This window comes from Canis lupus, chromosome 36 (assembly GCF_003254725.2).
Source record: "Canis lupus dingo isolate Sandy chromosome 36, ASM325472v2, whole genome shotgun sequence".
NCBI lineage: Eukaryota > Metazoa > Chordata > Mammalia > Carnivora > Canidae > Canis > Canis lupus.
In genome coordinates, this window is record NC_064278.1 from 21,243,898 (window position 1) to 21,265,915 (window position 22,018).

The 22,018-nt window shown below is 38.6% G+C and overlaps 1 protein-coding gene, 1 long non-coding RNA gene and 1 pseudogene across 2 annotated transcripts in view; 2 read left to right on the forward strand and 1 right to left on the reverse strand.

Annotated features, from left to right (window-relative positions):
• LOC118350672 (uncharacterized) overlaps positions 1-12,932 on the forward strand; it is a 30,814-nt gene extending 17,882 nt beyond the window's left edge. The window contains exon 4 of the long non-coding RNA XR_004804913.2: positions 5,241-12,932. This is a non-coding gene — a long non-coding RNA (uncharacterized LOC118350672). The remainder of the gene's footprint in view (positions 1-5,240) is intronic.
• Positions 1-22,018, reverse strand: part of NFE2L2 (NFE2 like bZIP transcription factor 2) — a 142,303-nt gene that overhangs the window by 70,310 nt on the left and 49,975 nt on the right. The gene's annotated exons all lie outside the window — the stretch shown is intronic.
• On the forward strand, positions 3,303-4,442 carry LOC112668164 (60S ribosomal protein L30-like; annotated as a pseudogene).

Consider the following 22,018-nt stretch of genomic DNA (forward strand, 5'->3'; position numbering starts at 1 on the left):
AAAAGAGAGAGAGAGAGAGAGAGAGAGAGCTTGTGAGTGTGGGGGGAGGGGCAGAGGGAGTCAGAGAAGGAGAGTCCACAAGCAGATTCCCTGCTGAGCGCGGAGGAAAGGGGCTGGATCCCATGACCCTGAGATCGTGACCTGCTTGAAACCAAGAGTTGGCCGCTCAGCTGACTGAGCCACCCAGTTGCCCCTATGAATTTGAATTTCTTAAAATTTCATGAAGCACTTTACATAAGACAAAAACAACTGTGGGACTAGTTCTACACACCATTAGCACAGATTGGGATTGGATGAGTTTTGTAAGGCATAAAATTGGGATGCTTTAGTATCTTTTTTTTTTTTTTTAAGATTTTACTTATTTATTCATGAGAGACACAGAGAGAGAGGCAGGGACATAGGCAGAGGGAGAAGCAGGCTCCCTGTGGGGAGCCTGATGTGGGACTTGGTCCCAGGACCCCGGGATCACGACCTGAGCTGAAGGCAGACACTCAACCACTGAGCCACCCAGGCATCCCAGGATGCTATAGTATCTTATTACTAAAAAAGTGAATTTGGGGGGCAGCAGGAGAAAAGGAGATAGCTCTTGGAGTTGGGTCATGAAACCTGTTGCCTTTGGAAAAAAGGAGCCACTGGGTGCCCACCAGCCAGGTAAAGGTGGAATGGGAGCTACCAGTACTGTTAGAAAAATTCTTTTTAATACAGCCTTCTTATTAAAAAGAAAGACTTTCAGGGTGCCTGACATCCGGCCCCGCAGCCGGCTCCTTGCTTGGTGGGGAGTCTGCTTCTGCCTCTGTCCCTCCCCTCTGCTGGTGCTATCTACCTGGCTCTCTCTCTCAAATAAATAAAAACTTAAAAAAAAATAAAATAAAAAGGAGACTTTCTTATTTCAAATAGAAAATATGACAAAAGAGAGAGGGAAAGAAAACAAAAAACATCTTAATATGCCACTGATTACTAATTTCTGCAGTGTCTTTCCATAGTTTTGGGAATTAACTTCTAAATTCAGGGCAGAATGATAATTACCCTTGAAAATAAGTCGGGCAGCTCTGGTGGCTCAGCGGTTTAGCGCCGCCTTTGGCCCAGGGCGTGATCCTGGAGACCCAGGATCAAGTCCCACATCAGGCTCCCTGCATGGAGCCTGCTTCTCCCTCTGCCTGTGTCTCTGTCTCTCTGTTTCTCTCTCTGCATCTCTCATGAATAAATAAATAAAATCTTAAAAAAAAGAAAGAAAGAAAGAAAATACCCTAAGTCACTCAGGTTTGGAACAGAATGTTGCTTCTTCAGTTGAGCAGCTAATGAAGTAGTTTTATCTATAAGCCATGTTATTTAAATGTAAACCAACACAAATAAAAGTTTCTGTAAGACTAGAATCCCACTCAGCATGACTAGATACTCAAAGCATGAAAAGCACATGAGATCAGGAATGGTTCAGATTCACATTACCTCTTTCATAGTTACTTTGGGTTAAGTTCAAGCTAACTGAAAGGAAGGGAAGGCAGAAATCACTGTACTGTTTAAAATGTTCTCCCTTGCTCTCCCCCTCCTCCTTTCCTTCTCTACTCATCCTCTTTCCTTCATTCTTTCTCTTTTGCACCTACTCTTGTTAAGTTTAGGTGAATCCTAGTGAAGAAAATGCCAAACGTGATGCTACGGTATTAACACATTTGTATCTATCCCTTGATAACTTTTAAAGTTACAAAAATACATACATACTAATGAAAACAATTCAAATAGTATGAAATAAAAAGTAAAAATCCTGTTCCATTCTCTTGTCTCATTCTTTGTCATTCTTTCCACTTTGTGAGAAGGAGTAAGACTCAGTGTGGGTTTGGAGTGAAGCCAGGGGAAGTTCCTTTTTGCACTTTTATAAACTATGTTCTTTGTGAGTGTGTGTGGGTTTTTTTTTTAATTAAAAAATTTAAAATATATTTTATGTATTTATTTGAGAGAAAGAGAGAGTGAGAGAGAGAGAGAGAGTGTTATCTGGGGAGGGGGAAGAGGAAGAGGGAGAGAATTTCAAGCAGACTCCCCACTGTGAGGGGAGCCTGATGCAGGGCTTGATCCCATGACTGTGAGATCATGACCTGAGTCAAAATCAAGAATCAGATGCTTAACCTACCAAGCCACTCAGGCGTTCTGTGAATGTGTGTGTTTTAAAATTATTTTAGTGGGATTTGCAGAGCAAGAGGAGATGAAATGCATCTTCTCAGTCTACCATCTTAAACCAGAAGCTTTAAAAGCTTATAAAACCATGCTTATAAAAAAAAAAAAGCATGCTTATGTTCACATATTTATTTATTTATTTACTTACTTACTTAAAGATTTTATTTATTTATTCATGAGAAACACAGAGAGAGAGGTGGAGACTCAGAGATGCTCATAGGGAGCCTGATGAGGGACAGATCCTTGGACCCCAGGATCATCCCCTGAGCAGAAGGCAGATGCTCAACCACGAGCCACGCAGGCATCCCACATTTATTTATTTTACAAAACTGGAACCATTGAGCACATATTGGTTGTCATCAGTGTTTGTCCTTAATAAACTTTAGAAATATTATCACAATAACAAATATTTATCTGTTACATTAAATATAAATAATACACATCCTATGGATGTATTTGATAAACTCTTATTATTGGATATGTAGGTTGCTTTTACTACTTCCATATGATGAATATAGCTTGGGTGTGTTTTGGGTAGTTTCACTATAACTATTTTTGCATTACTGCAAGTATTTTCACTGCATAACTAATCGACCATAAGGCAATTTTGTCATAAAAGATAAAATTATGAAAAAATCAGAGAGGGATATTAAAAAGGACATAATGAAACACGAAAAAAGTTAATAAAATTAATTATTAATTTTTTCCTTCTTTAAGAGAGGTATCAGTATTCCAAGTACCAGGATGTATATTTGTAACTGAGCTTTGTACTGGGTTGTGAAAGCCTTCTACATGGTTGTTTGCTCTTGGCCTATTGTCATATGTCCCTTGATAGATGTTCCAAAGTTCCATGGGAAATGTGGAAGAGATGCTAACTCTGGGATGCATTTGTTACTGAGCTTTGTTATCATTATAATTGATATGTTATCATTTTCTAATATAGTCTAGTATGCAATCTGGCTTTATACTCTCTTATTTCACACTTTTAGTAAGTGTTATTACTGTATTTTCTAACAAGTTGATATATGTATCTACCATTTTAAGACCACCATGTCTACTCATTATTGTATAGACCATTATGAGAGATAGCTAACACTTACATAATATAAAAATCAGAACTTTGTCAATGGAGAAATGAAACCAAACTGTCAACCAGTTATTTTATTTTTCATAGCGAAGTTACCTTACAGCCAATTATTATGGGGTGAAAATGTTTGTGGCAAAGATGCTTATGGCAAAAATACTGGACACAGTTGAGATGATCTGCCTAGTAAGTAGCTCAGTCTTTGCATATATCCTTAATTATTTCTAAAGAGAGAGTTTTGAAATTGAAATTGCTCCTGAAAGGATATGTGTAATTTTAGTCTTTGAGTGTAAATGTATTTGCTGTTTTTACATTTTAACTTTGCAATCTAGAAGCTAACAATGAATTTAGCTTCTTTATTAGGGTGGGACACTAGTTAAAACTTTTTTTCATGTCAAGATCTGCCTCATCTTCCAAAGTGGGAGTTCCCAGCACTAGGCTTGTGGGGGTGGAAGCATGATCCACCTCCTTCCAAAAACTGGAGTGAGTCACTATCAGCTTTCTTTTCTCCACCCTTACATCCCAGCTCTTTTTTTTTTTTTTTTAAGAGATAGAATTTAGCCTAAGGGTTCCATTGGATTGGAACTGGAGAGAGGTATCCGTTCTGGGTCTTCTTGCTTGGAGATTGGAATTATCTCTTAAAACAGAGCATTCTTAAGATAAACTCTTATCTAAAGGCTAATTGATATCTTAAGATATCTTAATAAATTTAACAAAGTAAAAAGAAATCTCCACAGAAACTATTAGCAATAAAAACAGCTATTTAAAAAAATAATGACCCTTTCTTGCTCTCAGCCGTCTTGGTGGCTGCTCTTGGTTGGGGCTGTCCCACAACTAAAGCAGGAAAATGGTGGCTTGCAAAGAAGAGAAGTCACTGGAGTTGATCAACTTCAGGTTCTAAGTCATTATGGAAGGTGAAAAGTGAGTGCTAGGGTACAAGCAGATTCTGAAAATGGTCAGATGTGGCAAAGTGAAACTGGTCATCCTCACCAGCAGCTGCCCAATCTTGAGGAAATCTGAAATAGAATACTGTGCCATGTTGACCAACACTGATGTCCATCACTACAGTGACAATAATACTGAATTGGGCACAGTATGTGGGTAATACCACGGAGTATGCACACTGGCTATCTTTGATCCAGGTGATTCTGATCTCATTAGTAGCATGCCAGAACAGACTGGTGAAAAGTAAATGACACAAAATTTTTCTTTAATAAAACTAGCCAGAGCTTGTTGTTTTTTGTTTTTTTTTCCAATGAAATGAACTTGTGATGGGTAGTTATTTTGATGATAAGATTAATGTGAATTCTTTTTTTTTTTTTTTAAAGATTTTATTTATTTATTCATGATAGTCACAGAGAGAGAGAGAGAGAGGCTCAGAGACACAGGCAGAGGGAGAAGCGGGCTCCGTGCACCGGGAGCCCGACGTGGAGATTCGATCCCGGGTCTCCAGGATCGCGCCCTGGGCCAAAGGCAGGCGCCAAACCGCTGCGCCACCCAGGGATCCCAGATTAATGTGAATTCTTATCTGGGTAGATTCCCCATCTAATTTGTGTTCCTTCCCATTTGAACTCTAGACAGACCATCTTGGGGCATGACAAAATCCAGCATATGGATATGCACACATACCCCACCACCCACACTCCTCTTTCTGTTTTTCTTGCTATTGTTACTATCATATCACCATCATCAAAGTCTAGCAATGCTTTTAAAATATGTAATGTGATCATTATGACTGGGTCAGGACATTTTCTAGGTTATAAAAGCAAAGGAAATATAAAAATGAATTTTCAAAATCTGTAATGGTATATATTGTTTTAAATTTTATAGAGCACTTTCACATATCTCACTTGATCTTATAATATTCCTATTAAATATATATTAAGATTCCCTTTCACAGATAACAAAACTGAGGTGGATGGAGGCTTAAAAATTCTTCAAGATAAAGTTTAAGGTTTTTTTCCATTTCAGTACTCTCTCCTTCCTGCAGGTTCTGCCCTCAGGCTTCTCATCCTACTGAAATTGCTCATCATTTGAGAAGGAAGCAACAAGATGAAATGATCATTCTCTGGGATCAGGGATTTTATGTTTCTTCTTATGAAGTCCTGACATTTGGGTTTCCACCAGGATCATGGACAGTGTGAGCAGGTTCCTGTACCAGACCTACATGAAAGAGTGAAGCAAATGCTTCTGAGTTTCCTTCCTCTAGGACTAAACTCATGGTCACAGAAATACAAGCTAAGATGTTCCAGTAAAACTAATTCCCACAATGGGTCATCTTACATTCAGCTAATTAGGGGTAACTTTTGAGATCAATAAGCATAATTACAACTTTGTAAAAACACTTCAGTAAAATCTTAAATGATTCCTACCAGAGAGTTCCATTTTCCCCTGAGTGTATAGAAGCACTAATTTGCTTAAGCTGAAACATCTACTTCAGTCTGGAAGAGTAAAGAATAGAGAAAATACCAGAAGTTTCTCTTTAAAGTGGCCAGATTTACAACTTAAGGTACCCAAGAAATACAAAGAATTTAACATGGTTCCTAATCAAGGAAAGTAACCAGATTGGGATCCAAAATTGTTTTGGGGGGGGGACATGTTCATATTTTTCTATAAAAAACTTATGCTTAGTGGTTGGGTACCAGACTTATTCCTAAAACCTATCAAAACTACATTGACTCTGAAATGGCACTTTCAATTTTCTGAAGATTCATTCCACCCTCATCCTAATCCTTGAAGCCTTGAGAGTTGGGAAATAGAGACTTGAGGCCCACAGGATCCTGAGGAAGATTGTGGGTGAAGGTGAACCCTTCGGGGTTCAGTAGCTCTCAAATGAGCATAAGAAGAATTATGCGACTTCTGGGAGATGACCCAGAAGAAAGAACCACCAAGCACAACAGACAGCTGTTTATATGTCTGAGTCCCAGGTATCAGATTCATGGTTAATGACTGAAAAACGTAGCTTTCTTTCTAATTAATTTAAATTCCATTTGTGTTTCCTATGAAAGGGACTTTGTTATTTCTTTTGCTTTCTATCTCATTCAGTCATCAGAATGTGTATTGGACATATTGGTGCCTAGAAATACTTGCTTCATGAATTGAATAAGAAGATTAAGATAACTGGTATGTCTCAAAATGCTGGGTCTCTTTGCAAAGATAAATTTGAACACAAGTAGAGATGATAGCAAGAGGTTTGTCTAAGATCTGAGAGGCAGAGCAAGGGTGGGCAAATGAATTATTAATGAGTATTCATACAAGAGTAAAAAGAATCAATCCATAGCAAAAGCTTTATCACTAATGAGATATGAGGGCTTTGGGCATATTACCTAACCTTAAAGTCCTCATCTATAAAATGTGGGTAAAAATAGGAACTATCATACTGGATTATTATGAGGATTAAATAGGACAATGTATAGAGAGTAATTAGAGGAGTACCTGGCAAATAGGAATCGGAAGAACCTAGAATGGCTGTCAGGTGCATCTATGCAGATGGTCAGATCTTTAGGGGACCCAGAAAAACAGAAGTCTCTTAGACATGAAGGGGCCATGAGACACCTACAACATATACCAGTCTTGCACATATTATTGTGAACTAATTAAGGACCAGCTAAGATACCCATCCCATTCCAGAAACCACGGCACTATGTAAGATATTGTGAAATGATTACCACAATTAGTTAGCATCCATCATCTCATATAGATGTAATAAAAAGCAAAAAAAGAAAATATTTTCCTTGTGATAAGAACTCTTAAGATTTACTCTTTTTACAAATTTCATATGCATCATACAGAGTGTTAACTATAGTAGTTATGTTGTACATTACATTCCTAGTTATCTGATAACTAAAGTTTCTACTTTTTGCCCACCTTCCTCCAATTCCGTCTCCCCTCACCCTAGTAACCACAAGTCTGAGCTCTCTCTTTTTTTAAAGGATTTTATTTATTTATTTGAGAGAGAGATTGAGAGTGTGTGTGTGTGAGAAAGCACAAAGAGAAAGCAGGAGTAAGGGGAGCAGCAGGCAGAGGCAGAGGGAGAAGCAGGCTTTCTGCTGAGCAGGGAATCTGACACAGGGCTCGATACCAGGACCCTGAGATCATGACCTGAGCTGAAGGCAGATGCTTAATCGACTGAGCTACCTAACCCTTTGATCTCTTTTCCTATGAGGTTGTTTTTTTGTTTTTGTTTTTGTTTTTGTTTTTAAGATTGCACATATAAGTGAGATCATTCGGTGTTTGTCTTTCTCTCTCTGACTTATTTCACTTCAAATAATGCCCTCTAGGTCCATCCATGTTGTCACAAAAGGTAAGATTTCTCATTTTTTAATGGCTGAGTAATATTTCATTGTATATCTAAACCACAACTTCTTTATCTATTCATCTGTTGATGAACACTTAGGTTGTTTCCATGTCCCCAAATCTTTTAAAACAATGACCTTAAAAAAAGATTTTATTTATTTGAGAGAGATAGAAAGACAGAGAGTGCATATGAGCAGGAGGAGTGGTGGAAGGAGAGAAAGACGCAAACTCCCCACTGGGCAAGGAGCCCCACAAAGGGCTTGATTCCATGACCTTGGGATCATAACCCGAATTGAAGGCAGACACTTAAATGACTGAGCCTTCCAGGTGCTCCTTGACCACCATACTTTCTTAGATTGGGTAGTAAAACTACATTTCTTTAGAAGTATACTAACATTTACATTTATTCACCAAGTCTAACCCTGGTCTTTTCATTTATTTGAAAGCAGAACAATTCTTATTACAATTTCTGAAAAAAGAACATAGTGCTTTTTTTTGCAACAGTGATGACATTCCAAGAGGCAGGATAAGAAAGGAGACACAAAGCAACTGCCTGAGGTGGATTGCTGACATTTGGAATGTCCACATTTGGTGGAATGTGGGAAATCACTATCACAGATATTTGAAAAGACGTTCAGAAAAATTCAGAATTTGGAGTTACCTGTTTTACAATGTAAAAACTCACCAGTTTATCTGTGTCAGACATGGTGTCTGGGCACTCAGCATTCATTCATTTTCACCTTCCATAGATAACCTATCCTTATTCTGCAGTATTATAGGAGTTGGGAGTCTCAAAACTATATTTCTTACTTTTCATCATACACAAAAATCAATACCAGATGAATTGTAAATCTAAAAGTGAACAGTAAACAATAAAGTTTTCACAAAAAAATATGGGAAAATACCTTTGTGACCTTGGAGTCACCAAAGATTTCTTAAATTGGACTCATATAAAATAAATAAGCCATAAAAGAAAGCCTCTGATAAACTGAACTACATCAAAATTATGAATGTCTTCATCAAAAGACATTATTGAAGGAATGGAAAAATAAGCCACAGAGAGGCAAAATGTATTCCCCAAAAATACCCCCAACAAAGGATTCATAGAACAAAGAACTACAAAGAAGAAAAAGTCAGACAAGCCAATAAGAAATTGGGTGAAAAACAGGCATTTCACAGAAGATGATATCCAAATGGGCAATAAACATATGAAAAGGTACTTCAGTTGGTAGACATCAGGAGAATAAAAACTAAAACCATAATACAATTTCAATAAATTGCATTAGCCTTTGAACAGAATAGCTAAAATGTAAAAGTGGAAAATTCAAAGTTTTGGTGAGGATGTGGCGTATCTATCACTTTGGAAAACTGTTTGGCAGTGTCTATTCAAGTTAAACATGTGCATCTCCTATAAATCCTACTCTTATATATCTAACCAAACTGGATACAAATGTTCACCAATGTTCATAACAGCACTCTTTGTAATAACCTCTAAATAGAAATAACCTAAATGTCCATGTGCAGTAAAACATATAAGTGATAGTTACCCAAAGGAATACTATATAGCAATGAAAATGAAGAGGCGGTCACAAAAGAGGACATACTACTATATCATTCCACTTTGTATAAGGTTAAAAAACAGGCAAAATTGCTCTTTGGTGTTAGAGGCCAAGATTGCAGTTACCTTCTGGGAGGATGATGCCTAGAAAAGAGCAAGAAGGGGGCTTTCTGGTGTACAAATACTTTCTGTTTTCCAGTCTGGGTTATGGTTACATGGGTATCTTCACTTTATAAAAACTTATCAAGCTGTACCTGATGGTGATTTGAACATTTTTCCATATGTATGTTATACTTCAATGAAAAGTGATTTTAAAATACCCCAACCAGGGGCGCCTGGGTGGCTCATTCGGTTAAGTGCCCGCCTTCGGCTCACATCATGATCCCAGGGTCCTTGGATTGAAACTCACATCAGGCTCCCTGCTCAGTGGGGAGTCTGCTTCTCCCTCTCCCTCTTCCTCTGTGTGCTCTCTCTTTCTCTCAAATAAATAAATAAAAACAACACAAAAAATAAACAACCCCCCCCAAAACAACTATAATTCATAGATTTTCTTCCTAATAGGATTCAGTATACAATTTAGATTTTGCCAATCAGATATAACAACGTGAGATGGGAAGGTAAAAGCAAGAGGGAGGCTATATTTTCTCTGCCTGTTAGTTTTCTCTGTTACTTTTTGGTTAGCATGCTACATTGGATGTGATTTTCAATGGCCAGATTTTCTGTGCCTCTGCAGTGCCACCAATTCCATGGGTGAGAAATGGCTGTGATGCCAGCTTTGGTCTCCATAGGTTCCTAATCTCTAGGTAGTTACTGTGTGCTGTGATTTGGAAGCCTAAGGGCTGTCCTCTAACCTCTGCTCTTCCAGAGGTTGTTCTGGAAACATCTAATTCCTTGTATTCAACACACAGAGTAGTGTTTGCACTGAACCCCAATTGATACATCAACTCATAACCCAACTGACAGGCAATGTAGCAGGGTCCAGTTTGGTTTTAAAGGTCTTTGAAAAAGGAAATTACCATTGGCAATCCTACCACCTAGGATCATCATTATCATAAGATCTGCTTTAGAGCTAACCTAAATCTATTCTGATGCACTGTAAAGACATTTACTTCACAGGATATACTGCTTTCTGCTGCCATCAAAAGTGATTCTTAAAGCATCCTTTGTCCTTTCTTCACAAGCTAAATAATGCTAGTTCTTTGAACTTTTCTTTGCATGTTCCACCCAGTTGTGGCTATGTAAATACAGTATTCATATAAGGACCGCCTATTCTGGTAGGATTAGTTGTCCCTTTCTTTTTCTAAAATTAAAGTACAATTTACATACATTAGTTTCAGGCATACAATGTAATGATTTGATATTTGTATATTTTGTGAAATGGTCACCACAATAACTCTAATTAACATCTGTTACCATACATAGTTTTTTTTCTTATAATGGGAGCTTCCAAGATTTACTCTCTTAGCAAATTTCAAATATGCAATATAATATCTTTAATAAATATTTTATTTATGAGTTTTATTTATGAGTTTCATGGGCTCAGATCTTACATTCTAGTCTTCAATCCATTTTGAGTTCATTTTTGTGCAGTGGTCCACTTTCATTCTTTTGCATATTGCTGTGCAGTTTTCCCAACACCATTTACTGAAGAAACTATTCTTCCTCTTCCCATTGTGTTTTCTTGGCTCCTTGTTGTGAATTAATTGACCATATATGTGTAAGTTTATTTCTAGGCTCTATTCTGTTCCATTGATTTATGTGTCTGTTTTTATGCTAATACAATACTGTTTTCATTGCTATAACTTTGTAATATAGTTTGAAATCAGGGGCATACTGTGTTCTGCTATATCAAGATTGCTTTAGCTATTCAGCTATTTTGTGGTTCCAAACAAATTGAAGAATTGTTTGGTCTATTTCTGTGAAAAATGCCATTGGAATTTTGACAGGGATTGCACTGAATCTGTAGATTACTTTGGGTAATATGGACATTTTAACAACATTAATATTCTAATTTTGAGCATGGTATATCTTTCCATCTATTTGTGTCTTCTTAAATTTCTTTCATCAATGTCTTATAGTTTTCAGTGTACAAGTCTATCTTCTTGCTTAAATTTATTCCTAGTTATTTTACTCTTTTTGATGCAATTGTAATGAGATTATTAATTTCTCTATTACTTTGTTATTAGTGTACAGAAATGCAATGAATTTCTGTATATTGATTTTGTATCCTGAAACTTTACCAACTTCATTTATTAGCTCTAACAGTTTTTTTGGTGGCATCTTTAGGGTTTTCTATATATAGTACCATGTCATCTGCAAATAGTGGCAGTTTTACTCTTCCTTTCTAGTTTGGGCACCAGGGCTGCCCGAATTTTACAATTCTTAATTTTAAAATTCTTTGTGGGGATCCCTGGGTGGTTCAGCAGTTTGGCGCCTGCCTTCAGCCCAGTGCGTGATCCTGGAGTCCCGAAATCAAGTCCTGCATTGGGCTCCCTGCATGGAGGTTGCTTCCCCTCTGCCTGTGTCTCCGCCTCTCTCTCTCTCTCTCTCTCTCTCTCTCAATCTCTGTGTACTCATGAATAAATAAATAAAATATTTTTTAAAAAAAGAATTTTTATCGGAACTGGGTGTTGAATTTTGTCAAATGCTTTTCTGCATCTATTGAAATGATTTTATGATTTCTCTCCTTCATCTTTTTAAAGTTTTTATTTAAATTCCAGTTAGTTAACAGAGTGTAAAATTGGTTTCATGTGTACAATATAGTAATTCAACACTTCCATATAACACCCAGTGCTCATCATAACAAGTGATCCCCATCACATATTTAACTAATCACCCCATCCTCCTCACCTCTGGTAACCATCAGTTTTTCTCTGTGGTTAAGAGTTCGTTTCTTGGGATCCCTGGGTGGTGCAGCGGTTTAGCACCTGCCTTCGGCCCAGGGCGTGATCCTGGAGACCCGGGATCGAATCCCACATCGGGCTCCCAGTGCATGGAGCCTGCTTCTCCCTCTGCCTGTGTCTCTGCCCCTCTCTCTCTGTGTGACTATCATAAATAAATAAAAATTTAAAAAAAAGTCTGTTTCTTATCTTTCATTTTTTAAATGTTATACATCATGTTGATTTAGTTTTGGATGTTAAACCATCCTTGTATCCTGGAATAAATCCCACTTGTTCATGGTATATTTTAATGTATTGTTGAATTTAATTTGCTAATATTTTGTTGAGGATTTTTGCATTTACATCCATCAGGTATATTGACCTGTAATTTTCCTTTCTTATGAGATTCAGGAATGTAAGTCTCCCTGGCCATCTAAAGCCAGGCAACTAAGGGTGTCCCCTGGGTTGCAGCTGCAAAAATCAGGTCACCAGATGTAAAAGCCAAGGCATCAGATGTGTGTAGAAGCTCTCCTCTGGCAGATACTGATACTGGCACTGTGGAGCATAGCAGAGGGAGAGTGTGAAGATGGTGCTTACTGGTTGCAGCACGGCAGAGGAAAAAAATGCAAATATGGCACTCGCCAAAAAAGGGTGAAAAAAAGAAAAGGAAAAGGAAAAGGGAAAAAAAAGATAGCACTGGTTGGTTTTACTAAGGCCGAAGAGTGCAAGATGGTGCCCACCTATCTCTGACCACGGAGAGCATCTCAGCAAGTCCCTGTCCCTTAGACCTGTGCTTTAAAATTAGGAAATAAAAAATAAATAAATAAAAATAAAAAATATTAGGAAATAAGTCTCTTTCACATAAAGTCTGGTCCCTTTTCAAAGAGCTGTCCTGAGCAGATAAGCCTGCATGCATGCCCTTTAACAGATGTTCACTAGTTCACCGTGGATCCATGGGTTTCTTGGGCATGAGTCCCATTGGTCTTCAAAGCCAGGTGTTTTGGAGGCTCATCTCTCAGGAGCCAGTCTTAAAAGCTGGAGTGCCTTTTATGGAGTTTGAATGCTTTGCCCCTAAGGAAGATGCTGTGCATTTTAGTTGACTCCCAACTGTGGGTCACTATACTATACTAGGGGCGGGGGTTTATAGCAAGATTGTGTTTTAAGCCTTTCCTAATTCCCTTTGATGTGGTTTCCTTCTTGTTTGCCTGATGTGAAGGGCTTGCTCCGCCAGTTTTTAGGTTTTTTTTTTTTCTTTCCCAGAGGAAATTTTTCCACATATAGCTGTAGATTTGGTGTGTCCATGGGAGGAGGTGAGTTCAGGATCTTTCTATGTTATCACCTTGAACTGGAACTAGCCGTCCCTTTCTTTTGGTTATACTCCAGGTTTACTCTTGCTTATCTGACCAAAGTCTTACACTGCTGACTCAAGTTTAGGTTATGGTCCAATAGATTTGTACAAGGTTGAAAAATAAAGCTTTCCAACCATAAGCAAGAGTTTTTGTCTGGCTTTCTGATAGAGAACAATATTTAATATAACAGCTTATAGATGAGAATCAGCAGTCTAAAGAAAAATTAGTTAATAGGCAAAGAGGGATTATTGAATTATGGATTCATACATTTAGATGGTGCCTTAAAAAATAGTCTATATATATACTAGGAGATTGAAACTCAGATATGTATCCAGGCTTCTAGTCAATGCTTATACTCTGAACAGTCTTGCAACTCAGAGTGTGGTCCTCAGGTCAGCAGTATCAGCATCATCTGGTAGCTTGTTAAAAATGTAGAACTCAGGGGATCCCTGGGTGGTGCAGTGGTTTGGTGCCTGCCTTTGGCCCAGGGTGCGATCCTGGAGACCCAGGATCAAATCCCACATCGGGCTCCCGGTGCATGGAGCCTGCTTCTCCCTCTGCCTGTGTCTCTGCCCCCCTCTCTCTCTCTCTCTGTGTGTGACTATCATAAATAAATAAAGAAAAAAAAATGTGGAACTCAGACCTGAAGCTCCACCAAATCAGAATCAGCATTTTAACATGTGATTTGCATGTATATTAATACTTGAGAAGATATATAGGCAAAAGCACCACAGGTTTTTGTCCTATTATTTAAAATCTTGTGTAAATCATATTACATAGAAAACCTGATCTCTTTTGGGTAAGGCCTGTATTATTACAGGTCCTGGTCTAATACATTATTTGAATAGCTGGATTAAATAAAAAGAAAAACTCCAATGATCTCTGGGAAAAGAGGGCATCTATTTGAACTGTGCTTGTTTTTAATGTACCCATTCAGATTTTAATTTGCTAGAAAAATTAATAGCCTATTTGGTGGTAGCATGTCCTGTAAAAATAAGTGCAATAAAATGAAAGTATTTAAATGGATATTTAAACTATGCAGTCATCAGTGATTTAGTTTTCAATTACACAAAGGTAATTACACTAGAATCCACCTCATTCACCCTTCCGTGAGAAAATGCTGGAGTGTTGTAATAAGCTGATGCTTTCAGGCAATGACTGATCTCCACTCCTTGTTGGCCAGGACCTGAATTCATTTACTTTAAACAGTTTAGGGTGTATGCTGGGAATATAAATGATTGAAACACTCTTTGTGACCCTTCTTACAAAGGAAGTCACATCACTATTAAGGGGGCATGTGAGGCCACAGCCTTAGGCTCTCAGATTAGGAAGGGCTCACACAGCATGCAGATTTGGCCCAGGAGAGAAAGGCAGGACTGTGATAAAGGAGAGCTCCACCCCTGGGCCCTTCATCTAACAGTGGTTCTTAAAGTTCCATGTGTGGAGGAGCGTTTCTGGAGTGCTGTTATGTTCTGTTTCTTGATCTGGGAGCTGGTTACATGGGTGTGTTCAGTATATGAAAATTCACTGAGCTGTTCATTTATAATAAAAACACTTTTCTATGTGTCTGTTCTACTGCAATAAAAAATTATAAAGTATATAAAGTTAGAGTTGCATAAGACCAGCTCTTTGTCCTTTCTCCTATTCAGATGCAGGTGGTCTGTGTCCCTTACTTTGAGAAATGCTGCTCAGAGTAATCTAGGGGGCTACAATCAGGGAAAACTGATGAGCAAGCTTCATTAACCTGCCATACTTATGGAGGTGGACAAGTAGAACCAAACAGACAATAATGCATAATACAAGGTACACTATATTCTAGGTGCCATGTAAATACATTCTTCTGGTCCTCATCTTTGAGAGGATGGTATTATCTTCATTTTACAGATGAGGCAATGGCATCCATATAGGAGGCTGGACCAAAAGTCCATGGCAGATTTATCAGGACCAAAGTCTATCTTATACTCACTAGTGCCACTGCCAAGCAGCTTGAAGGAGCAAGTAAGTCATAAGGACAGTCTGAAAGAGGTGAGAGTGGACAGAGAAAGAACATAGGACTCTGCCGATGTAGCAGCTAGCATTAAGGGCAGTTTGCAAATAGGCACCTCTGATTATTTTAGAATATTCTGGCAAGTAGATGGCAGCTTCTTGGAGACAATGCCCTAAGGCCAAACTCAGGGGACCTCCAAGCACCTGGAGATCCTGGACCATAGCCCAAACTTGGTTGGATATCAGTATCACCTTGGGAACGTCTGAAACATACGATTCACTGGCTCTACCCTAAAGTTCCAGACTCAGTACCTTTGGGGTGAGGCCTGAAAACTCTTTAAAAACTACCCCAGAGGGCAGCCCGGGTGGCTCAGCAGTTTAGCGCCACCTTCAGCCCAGGGTGTGATCCTGGAGACCTGGGATCGAGTCCCACGTCAGGTTCCCTGCATGGACCCTGCTTCTCCCTCTGCCTGTGTCTCTGCCTCTCTCTCTGTGTCTCTCATGAATAAATAAATAAAATCTTTAAATAAAAAAAAAAACCACCCCAGGAAATTCTGCTGATCAGCTGGGCTTGGGAACCAGACTGCAGTTATATTGACCACAAGAAAGAGTAAGACTTGGACTGACTTTAGTAGTAGTTCATCACTAGCCAATCAGAGGAAAGAAAAGAGAGCATATAGAGTGCCCTCAAACTGTAACTATAACCAGATGTTAGGCCAAGAAATAAAACAGATCATGGGCAGTCCGGGTGGCTCAGCAGTTTAGCGCCACCTTCAGCCCAGGGTGTGGTCCTGGAGTCCCGGGATCGAGTCCCACATCAGGCTCCCTGTGTTGGAGCCTGCTTCTGCCTCTGCCTGTGTCTCTGCATCTCTCTCTCTCTCTGTATTTATTTATTAAATAAATAAATAAATAAATAAATAAAATCTTAAAAAAAATAAAACAGATCAAAAGGAAAAGTATAAACTTTCATTTATAAAATAAGTCATGGGGATACAATGTACAGCATGGAGATTATAGTTAAAACTGTAAAATATATAAATAGCAAGGAAATTTAATATCTCAGATCTCAATATGAAATCCTTGGTCTAGGCTGTTTCTAACTTAGACGTTTGAGTATTTGAACATAGCAAAAATGGGCTTTGCAAAATTTAAGGAGACAGTATTGCAAAGGTAACAAGATCCAAGGGCACCCTCCACCCCCATCAACCTGAACTGGTTTATTCTAGATTTAAACTATGAACTTGAACAACCTAGACTTCCATTTGACCTCAGTGTTCAGTGGTAAAAGTACAGAGGTGATTATGTACAGTCAATAACTTCCCTATCTCATCTGTCAACTAGAATAAATAGCTAAAACTGATAAGTTGATAAAGTACTTTTTTTTTATTGGAGAGTTAATAACTTACTCTGAAGTAGACTTTAATTACTAGACCTTGCTAACAATTGACATATGAATTAATTGCCAAGTTTAATTCTTGCACAAGTTTAAAAGAGACTTTATAGCATTGAAACCTAGAGGAACTCTTTATGATATAAATGATAGAACACAATTCAATCCATTATTCATCAGTATAAATAGGAACAAAATACAGGGAACAATAAAATAAGCCTAGAATTAGAGCTAATTGGGTTTAAGAAAACCATTTTGATCCAAACATGTTCTTATCCCAAGCCCTTGTCTGAATTGAGGAAATAATCCTTGTTCTTCATGTATGAGATTAGAGGCCCATGTTTAATTTCTTCCACCATGTGAAAGTGAGGAAAGGGATCTTTGAGCCAAGAAATATACTCTGGCTCCAAACACTAGAGAGTTGATCAATCTCCACAATTTTTTTTAAAAGATGTTATTTATTTATTCATGAGAGACACACAGAGAGAGGCAGAGACATAGACAGAGGAAGAAGCAGGCTCCCTTTAAAGAGCCTGATGTGGGACTCAATCCCAGGACCCTGGGATCATGACCTGAGCCAAAGGCAGACGCTCAACCACTGAGCTACCCAGGTGTCCCAATTTCCATGAATTTTGTAAAACATTAATATTACTCTCCTGGATAAAAGAAAAAAAAAATGAGGACAAAAGGACAAATTACAACACATACCCAGAGATTAAGGAGATCCTTGTTGTGTTCTTAGTTTCACAGTTTATTCAGATTTCTGTTTTATATCTTGGTAAAATACCTCTAAAGAGGAAGAATGTTTTGGTTGCAAGTAGAATTTTCTAAATAGCTCTAGGGAAACAAAAACAATTTTTAAAGTAAGTTTTTAAAAAAGTAATCCCTACACCCAATATGGGGTTCAAACTTACAACCCAAGATTAAGAGTTGGATGCTCCACTGACAGAGCCAGCCAGGTGCCCCTAAAGTAGTCTCTAGTCTGAACTTCTTGATTTCAAAGAATCATACTGGGGCACCTGGGTGGCTCAATCAGTTAAGCATCCAGCTCGTGATTTTGGCTCAGGTCATGATCTCAGTGTCATGAGACTGAGCCCTGTGTCAGGCTCCACACTGGGCATAGAGCCAGCTTAAGATTCTCTCTCCCTTTTCTTCTGGCCTTCCCCACTCTCTAAAAAATATAAATAATAAATAAATAAAGAGTCATAGTAAACTGAGATATGACCTATTGCATATTCCTTTAGAAAAGAAATTATAGGGGCACCTGGGTGGCTCAGGTGGTTAAGCATCTGCCTTTGGCTCAGGTTATAATCTCGGGGTCCTGGGATTGAGCTCTGCACTGAGATCCCTGCTCAGTGGGAACTCTGCTTCTCCCTTTCCCTCCTCCCCTTCCCCTTGTTTGTGCATGCTCTCTCCCCTTCTTTTCTCTCTCTCTCAAATAAAGGAATAAAATCTTTAAAAAAGAGAAAAGAAATTATAGATATCAGAAAAGGAGTACTTTAAAAATTCATAATCCTCACACTTATGATCAATTGATTTTTGACAAGGATTTCAAGATAATCCAAAGGGGAAAGAATAGTCTTTTCAATAAACGGTTTGGGATAATGAATATTATATGCAAAAAGATAAAGTTGGACTTTTACCTCACACCAAATATGAAAATTATCTCAAAATGGAGCAAAGACCCAAATGTAGGATCTAAAACTCTAAAACTTTGGAAAAAACATAGGGATAAATCTTTGTGACTTTAATCAGTGGTTGGTTAGATATGACACCTAAAGCACAAGCAACAAAAGAAAACAGACAAATTTGACTTCATCAAAATTAACAACTTCTGTGTTTCAAAGAACATGAGCAAGAAATGTACAGGATGGGAGAAAATACTCACAAATCATATATTGACATAAGAGTTGCATCTAGGATACACTAAGAATTCTTACAACTCAGTAGTGAGAAGACAACCCAAATTAAAAATGGACAAAAGATCAAAATAGATATGTCTCTAAAGGAGATATACAGATGGTAAGCAAGCTCATGAAATGATGCACAATATCATTAGCCTTCAGTAAAATGGCAATAGAAATAACAGTGAGATACTACTTCATAGCCACTAAGATGACTAGCATAAAAAAGACAGGTAATAATAAGTGTTGATGAGGAAGTACAGAGATTGGAACCTTCATACATTGCTAGTGGGAAAGTAAAATGATGCAGCCTTATAGGAAAACAGTTTGGCAGTTTCTCAAAAGGCTAAACACTGAGTTGCCATATGATCCAGCAATTCCCTTTTTAGGTATATAGCCCAACACAAATGAAAACATATGTCCGTATGAAACTCATATACAAATGTTCACAGCAGCATTATTCATGACATCTAAAAAGTGGAAACAGCCCAAATTCCATCAACTGATGAATGGATAAATAAAATGTGTTATATCCACACAATGGAATATTATTTGACAAAAAAGTAAGTACTGATCCAATGGATAAACCTTGAAAACATTAGGCTAAGTGAAAGAAGCCAGTCATAAAGGACCACATTTTATAAAATTCCATTTATATTTAAGGTCCAGAATTGGCAACTTTGTAGAGATAGGAAATAGATTAGTTGTTGCCTAGGGCTGGGGCAAAGGGTCTTAAACTAAGAGTGACTCCTAATGAATACAGGGTTTCATTTGGGTGTGATAAACATGTCCTAAAATTGACTGTGGTGATGACTGCACATACCTGGGAATATGCTAAAAATGTTCATTGATTCTTTTTGAAAATTTATCTTAAATACGGACATTAGTAAAACAGGGAAAAATACTCTACCAAATGACAATCAAATGATATAAAAACTGAAGAAAGTGCTTAGGGTACCAAAACTTTTTAGAAATTCAAATAGGATCTTTATTTTTTTACTGTCTGGGATACATTTTGGACCGAACTATTATGTCAAATAAACCTAGAATAATAATTTTGACAAGCTATTCTTCACAGCATGTAAGTAATGCATTATAGGAGCCAGGACTGCCCCTAAAATTTGTGAAACCAAGGGTAAGAATACAAATTGATGTCCATATTCCATATGTATATGTAAAAGCTATAAATACAATATGTTCTATTTTCCTAACTTGATAACTTTGTCTTAATGACCTGAAGGCCAAGTTTGAATATGTAATTTTCAGGCACCTTTTTGTTCTGCATGAGGACATGGAGGCATGGGGAGAGCTGAAGCTACGCCCTCTCTCTCCCCATTCCTGGCTCTGACTGAGAAAGAACTGTCAGGCATGTGGACACCCCAGCCCACACACCCACAATCTGTGCATATCCCCAAGGCTCTCCTTGGCCGCTTTCAGTCTAGGGAGTGCATATACTGGTGGCATGGTCTGCCCTTGGGAGGATGGGACTGAAGAAATGTAGGCAGGCCTTGGAAGTGGACTTGAGGCACTGAGGCCAGAAATTTTGAGGTGCTCCAGGTTATCCAGACTGTGTAGTAGGGATCAATGTGGATTCTGGTCCCAGTTTCCTCACTCTGTGGTGAGGGGCTCAGCCAGGGAGTATCAGAGCAGGGCCTCCTAAAAGTTGAAAGGCAGTATCAGCAGGAGTTCCACACTGTGGAATGTGATAATTGGTCTAAGACACGGAATCCTGTCACATACCTCAGGTCTGCTTTAGCAGGAGGAAGGAAGCCAGATCAAGCTTGTCCAGACAGGGAAGATGGATCATGCCTCACTCACCCTGGAGGGTTCACAGAAGCTTATCGATTCTTGGCAAAGTGAAACAGCCCAACCTGGGGGAGTCTGCCCAGATTTGAATGCCAGTTTAGTTAATGATTTAAAGGGGGCATTCACCTTTTCATTTTATGGAGAAAATGTCTGGAATATTCTGGTGTTATTTTTATAAGGGCCACTGAACTCTGTTTGTCCTCCTCCTTGTTATGATTCTTGCTCTCTCACCCATCAATGTAATCAGAGTGCCAAGGACCCATCAGCCCTTGCTTGCCTTCTTCTCAGTCTGTTATTGGTGTTGATTTCAGCAATGATCCTGATAGACACCCTCAGCCCCTTGATCCTTCATTCATTCCTGTCTTCCTAATCCCTACCCAGAATGAAATCCACCACGTACTTTTTGTTTCCACTCCCAAACAGAAGATAGTGCTGGAGAGAATTCAGAAATCTGATCCAAGCTTTGTCAGGTGACTGGTCCCAGATAAGCCCTCACGACTAAGGGTGATTCTTTGAATTTTCAGTCAGTTAAGGTAGGTGCCCGTCTCTGACATTCTCCACTTCTCTTTTTCTAAATCTTTCCTACTTTCCCCAAGTCCCAGTCCCACCTCTTGCATATCACTTTTCCATTTTGCTTAACGTAAGAAATTAAAATTCTACAACATAAGCCTCCTCTTTGTTTCTTTTCTCCTTCCTTCCTTCCTTCCTTCCTTCCTTCCTTCCTTCCTTCCTTCCTCCTCCCTCCCTCCCTCCCTCCCTTCCCTTCTTTTGCAGTCATCAAAACCTGGCCTGCACCCTGTATTCCTCTCTTTCTTTCCTTTTCTACCCCAATCCAATCCATAACCACATCCTATTGGCCTTCCCTCCTATACATCTCCTAAACCTACCCTCTCCTCTTAATTTTGTCATTTTCTTAATTCAGGCCTTCATCATCTCTGCCTGGCCTCATTCAATTGTTTCCCAAATGGCATTCACTGATACTATCCTCATCCGTCTCCACCTCATCCTCTATTGTCCTCACAGAGGGAGATTTCCTTAGAAAAGGAAGTAGAGGCTGAATTGGGGATGACAGAGCAGGGAGGAAGGCAGAGTCAAAAGAGAGGGAGATCCAACATCTGGAAATCAAAGAGAGTAGAGGGGAGAACAGAAATGCCTGCTATTTAAACTCTCTCTGTCTCTTCATAAATTCTTCAATCAAATCTGCTGCTTTTGGGGGGCTGATTTACTCTTAGAGAAATACAATAAAGTACTGAGTCCTGCTTTAAGATGAAAGGCAGTGCAAATGAAGCCAGCTACTATATGGTTTGCATGTTCAATTTATTCTTCACTCATTCATTTACTTATTTAACAAATATTTATTGAGCACCTACCACGTATCAGGTACATGCTAGGTATTAGAGGGTGTGCAGTGATCAAGACAGAAACAATCTTGCCTTGAAAGCATTTATAGTCTAGCCAGAAAGCAAATAAATAAAACAAATTAAAATATGATAAACAATATGACCTGAGAAAGTTATAAGAGTACATAGAAGGGACACATCAAAGTTAGGGGTGAGAAGAAGGTCAAGGAGGACTTCCTGGGCAGCTGGCATTTAACCTG